Consider the following 16,514-nt stretch of genomic DNA (forward strand, 5'->3'; position numbering starts at 1 on the left):
AAAAAAGCCAGCATTTACCATTGATACCTCAGCTTCTGCTCGGTATTCCCTTATTTGCACCTGCCTGCTGCTGCCTACCTGGGTGGTGTCTAATGGGAATACTATTAGCGCTGCAAAGCCTTACTGTGGCATCAGTGGCATTCAATACACACAATCTATAGAAAAACGTTTCCCTGCTCGCCCACTTCACTTACAGCCTGCCTCCAGCTTTCCGTTTTCCCTGCCCAGCAGACTCACCCTGGCCAATCAGCTGAGGCGAGTGCCACCGAAATTTGCATATGCCCAGACAGAACTATGAAAACGGTCCACCATTTTTTCTTTCTCTACTTGAAGCAGGGGCCTTGAACTTTTGGGCTGTTTTGCTTTCCCCTCTGGTTCTTGCCCTGTTAAGTAGGACAAAAAAACCACCTCTCGGACCCTCGCCCTCGCAATGGCAGAGTCTCTGTTTGTGGCGCCACATGCCCTGCTAGGCTTAGCTTGTAACACACTCGGGTTTCTCTTCAAAACGAATACATTTTTCGCCTTTTACTAAAGATTTCCGTGGAGAGGAACGTTTACGAGTTTCATTCAATTTTTTGAGGCCTTGCCACAGGTGAGGCTGTTTATTGTTTGTTGAAGACAAAAGTGCTAGCAGTTGGGGTACACCTGTGGGCTGTCTGCTGTTTCCTTTGCGAGAGGAAGTTGGTGTTTTGTTCTGAGGCCTGCTGTCTACTCATTTGCATAGGCCAGGTGGCTCATGGGAAAGAATTTCTGCGGAGCGTGAGGCCGCTTTTCTTGGCTGTCTTGAATCATCACAACAGCAGGCATTAGATTGTCTCTGCTCCCAACATCTCTGCTGCCAGCAGGCCAGGGGTCACCCTACTTTTCACAGGTGGCCACCAACACTCAGGCTGTGCTTTTCATAGGGCTTGCCCCTTATTGGTGCCCCTGGAGGTATACAGGAGGCTAGTTCTGGGTACCTTGGGAGGTGTAAAGATGGCTAGTCCTGGGCTGGCTCCCTCTCAGATTCTTTTGAAAGGAGGTGTCTGGCTTGTGACTCTGCCCTAGCTAGCTAGATTCTTTTAGATTCAGGCTCAGCTAGAGGATGTGCCAGAAAGCACATGACATGCTCTGGAGCATGGTGGTGGCCCACTGCATTTGGATGGGATGGTTAGTGCAGGAAAGGGTAAATTATCATGGAGACAAAAGGCCCAGAGAGTGACTCCAACCGAATGGGATAGTGATACAGGCAGGCCGAGCAGCTTTAAAGTGTGCTGCCTCTGAGGCCATGGGAAGGTAAGCAGCATTCTTTTGCAGCAGATCTCGGTTCAACATTCTGTCTAATTGCTTTAACACTGCACACAAATGTCTGGCAAAATCTACCAGAAGATAACCGTGTCAGGAAAGCATTGCAGGGAGAAAAAAAGCCAGCATTTACCATTGATACCTCAGCTTCTGCTCGGTATTCCCTTATTTGCACCTGCCTGCTGCTGCCTACCTGGGTGGTGTCTAATGGGAATACTATTAGCGCTGCAAAGCCTTACTGTGGCATCAGTGGCATTCAATACACACAATCTATAGAAAAACGTTTCCCTGCTCGCCCACTTCACTTACAGCCTGCCTCCAGCTTTCCGTTTTCCCTGCCCAGCAGACTCACCCTGGCCAATCAGCTGAGGCGAGTGCCACCGAAATTTGCATATGCCCAGACAGAACTATGAAAACGGTCCACCATTTTTTCTTTCTCTACTTGAAGCAGGGGCCTTGAACTTTTGGGCTGTTTTGCTTTCCCCTCTGGTTCTTGCCCTGTTAAGTAGGACAAAAAAACCACCTCACGGACCCTCGCCCTCGCAATGGCAGAGTCTTTGTTTGTGGCGCCACATGCCCTGCTAGCCTCAGCTTGTAACACACTCGGGTTTCTCTTCAAAACGAATACATCTGTTGCCTTTTACTAAAGATTTCCGTGGAGCGGAACGTTTACGAGTTTCATTCAATTTTTTGAGGCCTTGCCACAGGTGAGGCTGTTTATTGTTTGTTGAAGACAAAAGTGCTAGCAGTTGGGGTACACCTGTGGGCTGTCTGCTGTTTCCTTTGCGAGAGGAAGTTGGTGTTTTGTTCTGAGGCCTGCTGTCTACTCATTTGCATAGGCCAGGTGGCTCATGGGAAAGAATTTCTGCGGAGCGTGAGGCCGCTTTTCTTGGCTGTCTTGAATCATCACAACAGCAGGCATTAGATTGTCTCTGCTCCCAACATCTCTACTGCCAGCAGGCCAGGGGTCACCCTACTTTTCACAGGTGGCCACCAACACTCAGGCTGTGCTTTTCATAGGGCTTTCCCGTTATTGGTGCCCCTGGAGGTATACAGGAGGCTAGTTCTGGGTACCTTGGCAGGTGTAAAGATGGCTAGTTCTGGGCTGGCTCCCTCTCAGATTCCTTTGAAAGGAGGTGTCTGGCTTGTGACTCTGGCCTAGCTAGCTAGATCCTTTTAGATTCAGGCTCAGCTAGAGGATGTGCCAGAAAGCACATGACATTTTTTGGAGCATGGTGGTGGCCCACTGCATTTGGATGGGATGGTTAGTGCAGGAAAGGGTAAATTATCATGGAGACAAAAGGCCCAGAGAGTGACTCCAACCGAAATTGATAGTGATACAGGCAGGCCGAGCTGCTTTAAAGTGTGCTGCCTCTGAGGCCATGGGAAGGTAAGCAGCACTCTTTTGCAGCAGAACTGGGTTCAACATTCTGTCTAATTGCTTTAACACTGCACACAAATGTCTGGCAAAATCTACCAGAAGATAACCGTGTCAGGAAAGCATTGCAGGGAGAAAAAAAGCCAGCATTTACCATTGATACCTCAGCTTCTGCTCGGTATTCCCTTATTTGAACCTGCCTGCTGCTGCGTACCTGGGTGGTGTCTAATGGGAATACTATTAGTGCTGCAAAGCCTTACTGTGGCATCAGTGGCATTCAATACACACAATCTATAGAAAAACGTTTCCCTGCTCGCCCACTTCACTTACAGCCTGCCTCCAGCTTTCCGTTTTCCCTGCCCAGCAGACTCACCCTGGCCAATCAGCTGAGGCGAGTGCCACCGAAATTTGCATATTCCCAGACAGAACTCTGAAAACGGTCCACCATTTTTTCTTTCTCTACTTGAAGCAGGGGCCTTGAACTTTTGGGCTGTTTTGCTTTCCCCTCTGGTTCTTGCCCTGTTAAGTAGGACGAAAAAAACACCTCTTGGACCCTCGCCCTCGCAATGGCAGGGTCTCTGTTTGTGGCGCCACATGCCCTGCTAGGCTCTGCTTGTAACACACTCGGGTTTCTCTTCAAAACGAATAAATCTTTTGCTTTTTACTAAAGATTTCCGTGGAGAGGAACGTTTACGAGTTTCATTCAATTTTTTGAGGCCTTTCCACAGGTGAGGCTGTTTATTGTTTGTTGAAGACAAAAGTGCTAGCAGTTGGGGTACACCTGTGGGCTGTCTGCTGTTTCCTTTGCGAGAGGAAGTTGGTGTTTTGTTCTGAGGCCTGCTGTCTACTCATTTGCATAGGCCAGGTGGCTCATGGGAAAGAATTTCTGTGGAGCGTGAGGCCGCTTTTCTTGGCTGTCTTGAATCATCACAACAGCAGGGATTAGATTGTCTCTGCTCCCAACATCTCTGCTGCCAGCAGGCCAGGGGTCACCCTACTTTTCACAGGTGGCCACCAACACTCAGGCTGTGCTTTTCATAGGGCTTGCCTGTTATTGGTGCCCCTGGAGGTATACAGGAGGCTAGTTCTGGGTACCTTGGGAGGTGTAAAGATGACTAGTCCTGGGCTGGCTCCCTCTCAGATTCTATTTAAAGGAGGTGTCTGGCTTGTGACTCTGGCCTAGCTAGCTAGATCCTTTTAGATTCAGGCTCAGCTAGAGGATGTGCCAGAAAGCACATGACATGTTCTGGAGCATGGTGGTGGCCCACTGCATTTGGATGGGATGGTTAGTGCAGGAAAGGGTAAATTATCATGGAGACAAAAGGCCCAGAGAGTGACTCCAACCGAAAGGGATAGTGATACAGGCAGGCCGAGCTGCTTTAAAGTGTGCTGCCTCTGAGGCCATGGGAAGGTAAGCAGCACTCTTTTGCAGCAGAACTGGGTTCAACATTCTGTCTAATTGCTTTAACACTGCACACAAATGTCTGGCAAAATCTACCAGAAGATAACCGTGTCAGGAAAGCATTGCAGGGAGAAAAAAAGCCAGCATTTACCATTGATACCTCAGCTTCTACTCGGTATTCCCTTATTTGCACCTGCCTGCTGCTGCGTACCTGGGTGGTGTCTAATGGGAATACTATTAGCGCTGCAAAGCCTTACTGTGGCATCAGTGGCATTCAATACACACAATCTATAGAAAAACGTTTCCCTGCTCGCCCACTTCAATTACAGCCTGCCTCCAGCTTTCCGTTTTCCCTGCCCAGCAGACTCACCCTGGCCAATCAGCTGAGGCGAGTGCCACCGAAATTTGCATATGCCCAGACAGAACCCTGAAAACGGTCCACCATTTTTTCTTTCTCTACTTGAAGCAGGGGCCTTGAACGTTTGGGCTGTTTTGCTCTCCCCTGTGGTTCTTGCCCTGTTAAGTAGGACGAAAAAACCACCTCTCGGACCCTCGCCCTCGCAATGGCAGGGTCTCTGTTTGTGGCGCCACATGCCCTGCTAGGCTCAGCTTGTAACACACTCGGGTTTCTCTTCAAAACGAATAAATCTTTCGTCTTTTACTAAAGATTTCCGTGGAGAGGAACGTTTACGAGTTTCATTCAATTTTTTGAGGCCTTGCCACAGGTGAGGCTGTTTATTGTTTGTTGAAGACAAAAGTGCAAGCAGTTGGGGTACACCTGTGGGCTGTCTGCTGTTTTCTTTGTGAGAAGAAGTTGGTGTTTTGTTCTGAGGCCTGCTGTCTACTCATTTGCATAGGCCAGGTGGCTCATGGGAAAGAATTTCTGCGGAGCGTGAGGCCGCTTTTTTTGGCTGTCTTGAATCATCACAACAGCAGGCATTAGATTGTCTCTGCTCCCAACATCTCTGCTGCCAGCAGGCCAGGAGTCACCCTACTTTTCACAGGTGGCCACCAACACTCAGGCTGTGCTTTTCATAGGGCTTGCCCGTTATTGGTGCTCCTGGAGGTATTCAGCAGGCTAGTTCTGGGTACCTTGGGAGGTGTAAAGATGGCTAGGCCTGGGCTGGCTTCCTCTCAGATTCCTTTGAAAGGAGGTGTCTGGCTTGTGACTCTGGCTTAGCTAACTAGATCCTTTTAGATTCAGGCTCAGCTAGAGGATGTGCCAGAAAGCACATGACATTTTCTGGAGCATGGTGGTGGCCCACTGCATTTGGATGGGATGGTTAGTGCAGGAAAGGGTAAATTATCATGGAGACAAAAGGCCCAGAGAGTGACTCCAACCGAAAGGGATAGTGATACAGGCAGGCCGAGCTGCTTTAAAGTGGGCTGCCTCTGAGGCCATGGGAAGGTAAGCAGCACTCTTTTGCAGCAGAACTGGGTTCAACATTCTGTCTAATTGCTTTAACACTGCACACAAATGTCTGGCAAAATCTACCAGAAGATAACCGTGTCAGGAAAGCATTGCAGGGAGAAAAAAAGCCAGCATTTACCATTGATACCTCAGCTTCTGCTCGGTATTCCCTTATTTGAACCTGCCTGCTGCTGCGTACCTGGGTGGTGTCTAATGGGAATACTATTAGCGCTGCAAAGCCTTACTGTGGCATCAGTGGCATTCAATACACACAATCTATAGAAAAACGTTTCCCTGCTCGCCCACTTCACTTACAGCCTGCCTCCAGCTTTCTGTTTTCCCTGCCCAGCAGACTCACCCTGGCCAATCAGCTGAGGCGAGTGCCACCGAAATTTGCATATGCCCAGACAGAACTCTGAAAACAGTCCACCATTTTTTCTTTCTCTACTTGAAGCAGGGGCCTTGAACGTTTGGGCTGTTTTGCTTTCCCCTGTGGTTCTTGCCCTGTTAAGTAGGACGAAAAAACCACCTCTTGGACCCTCGCCCTCGCAATGGCAGGGTCTCTGTTTGTGGCGCCACATGCCCTGCTGGGCTCAGCTTGTAACACACTCGGGTTTCTCTTCAAAATGAATAAATCTTTCGCCTTTTACTAAAGATTTCCGTGGAGAGGAATGTTTACGAGTTTTATTCAATTTTTTGAGGTCTTGCCACAGGTGAGGCTGTTTATTGTTTGTTGAAGACAAAAGTGCTAGCAGTTGGGGTACACCTGTGGGCTGTCTGCTGTTTCCTTTGCGAGAGGAAGTTGGTGTTTTGTTCTGAGGCCTGCTGTCTACTCATTTGCATAGGCCAGGTGGCTCATGGGAAAGAATTTCTGTGGAGCGTGAGGCCGCTTTTCTTGGTTGTCTTGAATCATCACAACAGCAGGCATTAGATTGTCTCTGCTCCCAACATCTCTGCTGCCAGCAGGCCAGGGGTCACCCTACTTTTCACAGGTGGCCACCAACACTCAGGCTGTGCTTTGCATAAGGCTTGCCTGTTATTGGTGCCCCTGGAGGTATACAGGAGGCTAGTTCTGGGTACCTTGGGAGGTGTAAAGATGGCTAGTTCTGGGCTGGCTCCCTCTCAGATTCTTTTGAAAGGAGGTGTCTAGCTTGTGACTCTGGCCTAGCTAGCTAGATTCTTTTATATTCAGGCTCAGCTAGAGGATGTGCCAGAAAGCACATGACATGTTCTGGAGCATGGTGGTGGCCCACTGCATTTGGATGGGATGGTTAGTGCAGGAAAGGGTAAATTATCATGGAGACAAAAGGCCCAGAGAGTGACTCCAACCGAAAGGGATAGTGATACAGGCAGGCCGAGCTGCTTTAAAGTGTGCTGCCTCTGAGGCCATGGGAAGGTAAGCAGCACTCTTTTGCAGCAGAACTGGGTTCAACATTCTGTCTAATTGCTTTAACACTGCACACAAATGTCTGGCAAAATCTACCAGAAGATAACCGTGTCAGGAAAGCATTGCAGGGAGAAAAAAAGCCAGCATTTACCATTGATACCTCAGCTTCTACTCGGTATTCCCTTATTTGCACCTGCCTGCTGCTGCGTACCTGGGTGGTGTCTAATGGGAATACTATTAGCGCTGCAAAGCCTTACTGTGGCATCAGTGGCATTCAATACACACAATCTATAGAAAAACGTTTCCCTGCTCGCCCACTTCAATTACAGCCTGCCTCCAGCTTTCCGTTTTCCCTGCCCAGCAGACTCACCCTGGCCAATCAGCTGAGGCGAGTGCCACCGAAATTTGCATATGCCCAGACAGAACTCTGAAAACGGTCCACCATTTTTTCTTTCTCTACTTGAAGCAGGGGCCTTGAACTTTTGGGCTGTTTTGCTTTCCCCTCTGGTTCTTGCCCTGTTAAGTAGGACGAAAAAACCACCTCTCGGACCCTCGCACTCGCAATGGCAGGGTCTCTGTTTGTGGCGCCACATGCCCTGCTAGGCTCAGCTTGTAACACACTCGGGTTTCTCTTCAAAACGAATAAATCTTTCACCTTTTACTAAAGATTTCCGTGGAGAGGAACGTTTACGAGTTTCATTCAATTTTTTAGGCCTTGCCACAGGTGAGGCTGTTTATTGTTTGTTGAATACAAAAGTGCTAGCAGTTGGGGTACACCTGTGGACTGTCTGCTGTTTCCTTTGCGAGAGGAAGTTGGTGTTTTGTTCTGAGGCCTGCTGTCTACTCATTTGCATAGGTCAGGTGGCTCATGGGAAAGAATTTCTGTGGAGCGTGAGGCCGCTTTTCTTGGCTGTCTTGAATCATCACAACAGCAGGCATTAGATTGTCTCTGCTCCCAACATCTCTGCTGCCAGCAGGCCAGGGGTCACCCTACTTTTCACAGGTGGCCACCAACACTCAGGCTGTGCTTTTCATAAGGCTTGCCCGTTATTGGTGTCCCTGGAGGTATACAGGAGGCTAGTTCTGGGTGCCTTGGGAGGTGTAAAGATGGCTAGTTCTGGGCTGGCTCCCTCTCAGATTCTTTTGAAAGGAGGTGTCTGGCTTGTGACTCTGGCCTAGCTAGCTAGATCCTTTTAGATTCAGGCTCAGCTAGAGGATGTGCCAGAAAGCACATGACGTTTTCTGGAGCATGGTGGTGGCCCACTGCATTTGGATGGGATGGTTAGTGCAGGAAAGGGTAAATTATCATGGAGACAAAAGGCCCAGAGAGTGACTCCAACCGAAAGGGATAGTGATACAGGCAGGCCGAGCTGCTTTAAAGTGTGCTGCCTCTGAGGCCATGGGAAGGTAAGCAGCACTCTTTTGCAGCAGAACTGGGTTCAACATTCTGTCTAATTGCTTTAACACTGCACACAAATGTCTGGCAAAATCTACCAGAAGATAACTGTGTCAGGAAAGCATTGCAGTGAGAAAAAAAGCCAGCATTTACCATTGATACCTCAGCTTCTGCTCGGTATTCCCTTACTTGCACCTGCCTGCTGCGGCGTACCTGGGTGGTGTCTAATGGGAATACTATTAGCGCTGCAAAGCCTTACTGTGGCATCAGTGGCATTCAATACACACAATCTATAGAAAAACGTTTCCCTGCTCGCCCACTTCACTTACAGCCTGCCTCCAGCTTTCCGTTTTCAGTACCCAGCAGACTCACCCTGGCCAATCAGCTGAGGCGAGTGCCACCGAAATTTGCATATGCCCAGACAGAACTCTGAAAACGGTCCACCATTTTTTCTTTCTCTACTTGAAGCAGGGGCCTTGAACTTTTGGGCTGTTTTGCTTTCCCCTGTGGTTCTTGCCCTGTTAAGTAGGACGAAAAAAACCACCTCTCGGACCCTCGCCCTCGCAATGGCAGAGTCTCTGTTTGTGGCGCCACATGCCCTGCTAGGCTCAGCTTGTAACACACTCGGGTTTCTCTTCAAAACAAATAAATCTTTCGCCTTTTATTAAAGATTTCCGTGGAGAGGAACGTTTACGAGTTTCATTCAATTTTTTGAGGCCTTGCCACAGGTGAGGCTGTTTATTGTTTGTTGAAGACAAAAGTGCTAGCAGTGGGGGTACACCTGTGGGCTGTCTGCTGTTTCCTTTGCGAGAGGAAGTTGGTGTTTTGTTCTGAGGCCTGCTGTCTACTCATTTGCATAGGCCAGGTGGCTCATGGGAAAGAATTTCTGCGGAGCGTGAGGCCACTTTTCTTGGCTGTCTTGAATCATCACAACAGCAGGCATTAGATTGTCTCTGCTCCCAACATCTCTGCTGCCAGCAGGCCAGGAGTCACCCTACTTTTCACAGGTGGCCACCAACACTCAGGCTGTGCTTTTCATAGGGCTTGCCCGTTATTGGTGCCCCTGGAGGTATACAGGAGGCTAGTTCTGGGTACCTTGGGAGGTGTAAAGATGGCTAGTCCTGGGCTGGCTCCCTCTCAAATTCTTTTGAAAGGAGGTGTCTGGCTTGTGACTCTGGCCTAGTTAGCTAGATCCTTTTAGATTCAGGCTCAGCTAGAGAATGTGCCAGAAAGCACATGACATTTTCTGGAGCATGGTGGTGGCCCACTGCATTTGGATGTGATGGTTAGTGCAGGAAAGGGTCAATTATCATGGAGACAAAAGGCCCAGAGAGTGACTCCAACCGAAAGGGATAGTGATACAGGCAGGCCAAGCTGCTTTAAAGTGTGCTGCCTCCGAGGCCATGGGAAGGTAAGCAGCACTCTTTTGCAGCAGAACTGGGTTCAACATTCTGTCTAATTGCTTTAACACTGCACACAAATGTCTGGCAAAATCTACCAGAAGATAACCGTGTCAGGAAAGCATTGCAGGGAGAAAAAAAGCCAGCATTTACCATTGATACCTCAGCATCTGCTCGGTATTCCCTTATATGCACCTGCCTGCTGCTGCGTACCTGGGTGGTGTCTAATGGGAATACTATTAGCGCTGCAAAGCCTTACTGTGGCATCAGTGGCATTCAATACACACAATCTATAGAAAAACGTTTCCCTGCTCGCCCACTTCACTTACAGCCTGCCTCCAGCTTTCCGTTTTCCCTGCCCAGCAGACTCACCCTGGCCAATCAGCTGAGGCGAGTGCCACCGAAATTTGCATATGCCCAGACAGAACTCTGAAAACGGTCCACCATTTTTTCTTTCTCTACTTGAAGCAGGACCTTGAACTTTTGGGCTGTTTTGCTTTCCCCTGTGGTTCTTGCCCTGTTAAGTAGGACGAAAAAACCACCTCTCGGACCCTCGCCCTCGCAATGGCAGAGTCTCTGTTTGTGGCGCCACATGCCCTGCTAGGCTCAGCTTGTAACACACTCGGGTTTCTCTTCAAAACGAATAAATCTTTTGCCTTTTACTAAAGATTTCCGTGGAGAGGAACGTTTACGAGTTTCATTCAATTTTTTGAGGCCTTGCCACAGGTGAGGCTGTTTATTGTTTGTTGAAGACAAAAGTGCTAGCAGTTGGGGTACACCTGTGGGCTGTCTGCTGTTTCCTTTGCGAGAGGAAGTTGGTGTTTTGTTCTGAGGCCTGCTGTCTACTCATTTGCATAGGCCAGGTGGCTCATGGGAAAGAATTTCTGTGGAGCGTGAGGCCGCTTTTCTTGGCTGTCTTGAATCATCACAACAGCAGGCATTAGATTGTCTCTGCTCCCAACATCTCTGCTGCCAGCAGGCCAGGGGTCACCCTACTTTTCACAGGTGGCCACCAACACTCAGGCTGTGCTTTTCATAAGGCTTGCCCGTTATTGGTGCCCCTGGAGGTATACAGGAGGCTAGTTCTGGGTACCTTGGGAGGTGTAAAGATGGCTAGTCCTGGGCTGGCTCCCTCTCAGGTTCTTTTGAAAGGAGGTGTCTGGCTTGTGACTCTGGCCTAGCTAGCTAGATCCTTTTAGATTCAGGCTCAGCTAGAGGATGTGCCAGAAAGCACATGACATTTTCTGGAGCATGGTGGTGGCCCACTGCATTTGGATGGGATGGTTAGTGCAGGAAAGGGTAAATTATCATGGAGACAAAAGGCCCAGAGAGTGACTCCAACCGAAAGGGATAGTGATACAGGCAGGCCGAGCTGCTTTAAAGTGTGCTGCCTCTGAGGCCATGGGAAGGTAAGCAGCACTCTTTTGCAGCAGAACTGGGTTCAACATTCTGTCTAATTGCTTTAACACTGCACACAAATGTCTGGCAAAATCTACCAGAAGATAACCGTGTCAGGAAAGCATTGCAGGGAGAAAAAAAGCCAGCATTTACCATTGATACCTCAGCTTCTGCTCGGTATTCCCTTATTTGCACCTGCCTGCTGCTGCGTACCTGGGTGGTGTCTAATGGGAATACTATTAGCGCTGCAAAGCCTTACTGTGGCATCAGTGGCATTCAATACACACAATCTATAGAAAAACGTTTCCCTGCTCGCCCACTTCACTTACAGCCTGCCTCCAGCTTTCCGTTTTCCCTGCCCAGCAGACTCACCCTGGCCAATCAGCTGAGGCGAGTGCCACCGAAATTTGCATATGCCCAGACAGAACTCTGAAAACGGTCCACCATTTTTTCTTTCTCTACTTGAAGCAGGACCTTGAACTTTTGGGCTGTTTTGCTTTCCCCTCTGGTTCTTGCCCTGTTAAGTAGGACGAAAAAAAACACCTCTCGGACCCTCGCCCTCGCAATGGCAGAGTCTCTGTTTGTGGCGCCACATGCCCTGCTAGGCTCAGCTTGTAACACACTCCGTTTTCTCTTCAAAACGAATAAATCTTTCGCCTTTTACTAAAGATTTCCGTGGAGAGGAACGTTTATGAGTTTCATTCAATTTTTTGAGGCCTTGCCACAGGTGAGGCTGTTTATTGTTTGTTGAAGACAAAAGTGCTAGCAGTTGGGGTACACCTGTGGGCTGTCTGCTGTTTCTTTTGCGAGAGGAAGTTGGTGTTTTGTTCTGAGGCCTGCTGTCTACTCATTTGCATAGGCCAGGTGGCTCATGGGAAAGAATTTCTGCGGAGCGTGAGGCCACTTTTCTTGGCTGCCTTGAATCATCACAACAGCAGGCATTAGATTGTCTCTGCTCCCAACATCTCTGCTGCCAGCAGGCCAGGAGTCACCCTACTTTTCACAGGTGGCCACCAACACTCAGGCTGTGCTTTTCATAGGGCTTGCCCGTTATTGGTGCCCCTGGAGGTATACAGGAGGCTAGTTCTGGGTTCCTTGGGAGGTGTAAAGATGGCTAGTCCTGGGCTGGCTCCCTCTCAGATTCTTTTGAAAGGATGTGTCTGGCTTGTGACTCTGGCCTAGCTAGCTAGATCCTTTTAGATTCAGGCTCAGCTAGAGGATGTGCCAGAAAGCACATGACATTTTCTGGAGCATGGTTGTGGCCCACTGCATTTGGATGGGATGGTTAGTGCAGGAAAGGGTAAATTATCATGGAGACAAAAGGCCCAGAGAGTGACTCCAACCGAAAGGGATAGTGATACAGGCAGGCCGAGCTGCTTTAAAGTGTGCTGCCTCTGAGGCCATGGGAAGGTAAGCAGCACTCTTTTGCAGCAGAACTGGGTTCAACATTCTGTCTAATTGCTTTAACACTGCACACAAATGTCTGGCAAAATCTACCAGAAGATAACCGTGTCAGGAAAGCATTGCAGGGAGAAAAAAAGCCAGCATTTACCATTGATACCTCAGCTTCTGCTCGGTATTCCCTTATTTGCACCTGCCTGCTGCTGCGTACCTGGGTGGTGTCTAATGGGAATACTATTAGCGCTGCAAAGCCTTACTGTGGCATCAGTGGCATTCAATACACACAATCTATAGAAAAACGTTTCCCTGCTCGCCCACTTCACTTACAGCCTGCCTCCAGCTTTCCGTTTTCCCTGCCCAGCAGACTCACCCTGGCCAATCAGCTGAGGCGAGTGCCACCGAAATTTGCATATGCCCAGACAGAACTCTGAAAACGGTCCACCATTTTTTCTTTCTCTACTTGAAGCAGGACCTTGAACTTTTGGGCTGTTTTGCTTTCCCCTGTGGTTCTTGCCCTGTTAAGTAGGACGAAAAAACCACCTCTCGGACCCTCGCCCTCGCAATGGCAGAGTCTCTGTTTGTGGCGCCACATGCCCTGCTAGGCTCAGCTTGTAACACACTCGGGTTTCTCTTCAAAACGAATAAATCTTTCACCTTTTACTAAAGATTTTCATGGAGAAGAACGTTTACGAGTTTCATTCAATTTTTTGAGGCCTTGCCACAGGTGAGGCTGTTTATTGTTTGTTGAAGACAAAAGTGCTAGCAGTTGGGGTACACCTGTGGGCTGTCTGCTGTTTCCTTTGCGAGAGGAAGTTGGTGTTTTGTTCTGAGGCCTGCTGTCTACTCATTTGCATAGGCCAGGTGGCTCATGGGAAAGAATTTCTGCGGAGCGTGAGGCCGCTTTTCTTGGCTGTCTTGAATCATCACAACAGCAGGCATTAGATTGTCTCTGCTCCCAACAGGCCAGGAGTCACCCTACTTTTCACAGGTGGCCACCAACACTCAGGCTGTGCTTTTCATAGGGCTTGCCCGTTATTGGTGCCCCTGGAGGTATACAGGAGGCTAGTTCTGGGTACCTTGGGAGGTGTAAGATGGCTAGTCCTGGGCTGGCTCCCTCTCAGATTCTTTTGAAAGGAGGTGTCTGGCTTGTGACTCTGGCCTAGCTAGCTAGATCCTTTTAGATTCAGGCTCAGCTAGAGGATGTACCAGAAAGCACATGACATTTTCTGGAGCATGGTGGTGGCCCACTGCATTTGGATGGGTTGGTTAGTGCAGGAAAGGGTAAATTATCATGGAGACAAAAGGCCCAGAGAGTGACTCCAACCGAAAGGGATAGTGATACAGGCAGGCCGAGCTGCTTTAAAGTGTGCTGCCTCTGAGGCCATGGGAAGGTAAGCAGCACTCTTTTGCAGCAGAACTGGGTTCAACATTCTGTCTAATTGCTTTAACACTGCACACAAGTGTCTGGCAAAATCTACCAGAAGATAACTGTGTCAGGAAAGCATTGCAGGGAGAAAAAAAGCCAGCATTTACCATTGATACCTCAGCTTCTGCTCGGTATTCCCTTATTTGCACCTGCCTGCTGCTGCGTACCTGGGTGGTGTCTAATGGGAATACTATTAGCGCTGCAAAGCCTTACTGTGGCATCAGTGGCATTCAATACACACAATTTATAGAAAAACGTTTCCCTGCTCGCCCACTTCACTTACAGCCTGCCTCCAGCTTTCCGTTTTCCCTGCCCAGCAGACTCACCCTGGCCAATCAGCTGAGGCGAGTGCCACCGAAATTTGCATATGCCCAGACAGAACTCTGAAAACGGTCCACCATTTTTTCTTTCTCTACTTGAAGCAGGACCTTGAACTTTTGGGCTGTTTTGCTTTCCCCTGTGGTTCTTGCCCTGTTAAGTAGGATGAAAAAAACCACCTCTCGGACCCTCGCCCTCGCAATGGCAGAGTCTCTGGGCCGTATTTATACTCTGGTTGCGCCGAATTTGCGTCGTTTTTTTCGACGCAAATTCGACGCTAAACTAACGCCAACTAACGCCATATTTATACTATGGCGTTAGACGCTTCGGGCGCCAAAGTGCCCGGAGTGAGCGTCATTTTTTAGCGTGAACCCCTTCCTTGCGTTAATGAGATGCAAGGGAGGCGTTCCCGTCTTAAAAAATGACTCCCAGTCCTTTACGTGGTATTTATACTCCCGGGCAAAAATGACGCCCGGGAGTGGGCGTGGCCAAAAACGGCGCATTTGCGCCGCTTTTTAACGCCTGGGTCAGGGATGGCGTTAAGGGACAAGTGGGCTCAAAATGAGCCCACAGTGCCCTCCCCTGCCCCCAGGGACCCCCCCTGCCACCCCTGCCCACCCCAGGAGGACACCCAAGGATGGAGGGACCCATCCCAGTGAAGTACAGGTAAGTTCAGGTAAGTATAATTTTTGTTATTTTTCAATTTTTTTTTGTGGCATAGGGGGGCCTGATTTGTGCCCCCCTACATGCCACTATGCCCAATGACCATGCCCAGGGGACAGAAGTCCCCTGGGCATGGCCATTGGGCAAGGGGGCATGACTCCTATCTTTACAATGATAGGAGTCATGTTGATGGGGGATGGGCGTCGGAAAAAAATGGCGCAAGTCGGGTTACGATGATTTTTTCGACGTAACCTGACTTGCCCCATTTTAAGACGCCCATACGCCATTTTCCCCCTACGCCGGCGCTGTCTGGTGTACGTGGTTTTTTTCCACGCAAACCAGGCAGCGCCGGTCTGCTTGCGCCGGCTAACGCCATTCCATAAATACAGCGCCCGCATGGCGCTTCAGAATGGCGTTAGACGGCGCAAAAATTTTTGACGCTAAACTGCGTTAGCGCAGTTTAGCGTCAAAAAGTATAAATATGGGCCTCTGTTTGTGGCGCCACATGCCCTGCTAGTCTTAGCTTGTAACACACTCGGGTTTCTCTTCAAAACGAATAAATCTTTTGCCTTTTACTAAAGATTTCCGTGGAGAGGAACGTTTACGAGTTTCATTCAATTTTTTGAGGCCTTGCCACAGGTGAGGCTGTTTATTGTTTGTTGAAGACAAAAGTGCTAGCAGTTGGGGTACACCTGTGGGCTGTCTGCTGTTTCCTTTGCGAGAGGAAGTTGGTGTTTTGTTCTGAGGCCTGCTGTCTACTCATTTGCATAGGCCAGGTGGCTCATGGGAAAGAATTTCTGCGGAGCGTGAGGCCACTTTTCTTGGCTGTCTTGAATCATCACAACAGCAGGCATTAGATTGTCTCTGCTCCCAACATCTCTGCTGCCAGCAGGCCAGGAGTCACCCTACTTTTCACAGGTGGCCACCAACACTCAGGCTGTGCTTTTCATAGGGCTTGCCCGTTATTGGTGCTCCTGGAGGTATACAGCAGGCTAGTTCTGGGTTCCTTGGGAGGTGTAAAGATGGCTAGTCCTGGGCTGGCTCCCTCTCAGATTCTTTTGAAAGGAGGTGTCTGGCTTGTGACTCTGGCCTAGCTAGCTAGATCCTTTTAGATTCAGGCTCAGCTAGAGGATGTGCCAGAAAGCACATGACATTTTCTGGAGCATGGTGGTGGCCCACTGCATTTGGATGGGATGGTTAGTGCAGGAAAGGGTAAATTATCATGGAGACAAAAGGCCCAGAGAGTGACTCCAACCGAAAGGGATAGTGATACAGGCAGGCCGAGCTGCTTTAAAGTGTGCTGCCTCTGAGGCCATGGGAAGGTAAGCAGCACTCTTTTGCAGCAGAACTGGGTTCAACATTCTGTCTAATTGCTTTAACACTGCACACAAATGTCTGGCAAAATCTACCAGAAGATAACCGTGTCAGGAAAGCATTGCAGGGAGAAAAAAAGCCAGCATTTACCATTGATACCTCAGCTTCTGCTCGGTATTCCCTTATTTGCACCTGCCTGCTGCTGCGTACCTGGGTGGTGTCTAATGGGAATACTATTAGCGCTGCAAAGCCTTACTGTGGCATCAGTGGCATTCAATACACACAATCTATAGAAAAACGTTTCCCTGCTCGCCCACTTCACTTACAGCCTGCCTC

The 16,514-nt window shown here is 49.2% G+C and overlaps 11 non-coding genes across 11 annotated transcripts; all 11 read left to right on the plus strand.

The window, feature by feature from the left end:
• Window positions 1–484: 484 nt before the first annotated feature.
• LOC138268813 (U5 spliceosomal RNA) lies at window positions 485–600 on the plus strand. The gene has a single exon (XR_011200112.1). It is a non-coding gene; the product is annotated as a U5 spliceosomal RNA (small nuclear RNA).
• Window positions 601–1,883: 1,283 nt separating this feature from the next.
• On the plus strand, window positions 1,884–1,999 carry LOC138268878 (U5 spliceosomal RNA). Its single transcript, XR_011200173.1, has one exon. It is a non-coding gene; the product is annotated as a U5 spliceosomal RNA (small nuclear RNA).
• Window positions 2,000–3,282: 1,283 nt separating this feature from the next.
• Window positions 3,283–3,398, plus strand: LOC138268801 (U5 spliceosomal RNA). The gene has a single exon (XR_011200100.1). It is a non-coding gene; the product is annotated as a U5 spliceosomal RNA (small nuclear RNA).
• A 1,283-nt stretch (window positions 3,399–4,681) lies between these two features.
• Window positions 4,682–4,797, plus strand: LOC138268793 (U5 spliceosomal RNA). The gene has a single exon (XR_011200092.1). It is a non-coding gene; the product is annotated as a U5 spliceosomal RNA (small nuclear RNA).
• Window positions 4,798–6,080: 1,283 nt separating this feature from the next.
• On the plus strand, window positions 6,081–6,196 carry LOC138268804 (U5 spliceosomal RNA). Its single transcript, XR_011200103.1, has one exon. It is a non-coding gene; the product is annotated as a U5 spliceosomal RNA (small nuclear RNA).
• Window positions 6,197–7,479: 1,283 nt separating this feature from the next.
• On the plus strand, window positions 7,480–7,593 carry LOC138268841 (U5 spliceosomal RNA). Its single transcript, XR_011200139.1, has one exon. It is a non-coding gene; the product is annotated as a U5 spliceosomal RNA (small nuclear RNA).
• A 1,285-nt stretch (window positions 7,594–8,878) lies between these two features.
• Window positions 8,879–8,994, plus strand: LOC138268824 (U5 spliceosomal RNA). The gene has a single exon (XR_011200123.1). It is a non-coding gene; the product is annotated as a U5 spliceosomal RNA (small nuclear RNA).
• A 1,282-nt stretch (window positions 8,995–10,276) lies between these two features.
• Window positions 10,277–10,392, plus strand: LOC138268952 (U5 spliceosomal RNA). Its single transcript, XR_011200236.1, has one exon. It is a non-coding gene; the product is annotated as a U5 spliceosomal RNA (small nuclear RNA).
• Window positions 10,393–11,675: 1,283 nt separating this feature from the next.
• Window positions 11,676–11,791, plus strand: LOC138268783 (U5 spliceosomal RNA). Its single transcript, XR_011200083.1, has one exon. It is a non-coding gene; the product is annotated as a U5 spliceosomal RNA (small nuclear RNA).
• Window positions 11,792–13,073: 1,282 nt separating this feature from the next.
• LOC138268883 (U5 spliceosomal RNA) lies at window positions 13,074–13,189 on the plus strand. The gene has a single exon (XR_011200178.1). It is a non-coding gene; the product is annotated as a U5 spliceosomal RNA (small nuclear RNA).
• Window positions 13,190–15,395: 2,206 nt separating this feature from the next.
• Window positions 15,396–15,511, plus strand: LOC138268953 (U5 spliceosomal RNA). Its single transcript, XR_011200237.1, has one exon. It is a non-coding gene; the product is annotated as a U5 spliceosomal RNA (small nuclear RNA).
• The last annotated feature ends 1,003 nt before the right edge of the window (window positions 15,512–16,514 follow it).

Source organism: Pleurodeles waltl, chromosome 12, assembly GCF_031143425.1.
Source record: "Pleurodeles waltl isolate 20211129_DDA chromosome 12, aPleWal1.hap1.20221129, whole genome shotgun sequence".
NCBI lineage: Eukaryota > Metazoa > Chordata > Amphibia > Caudata > Salamandridae > Pleurodeles > Pleurodeles waltl.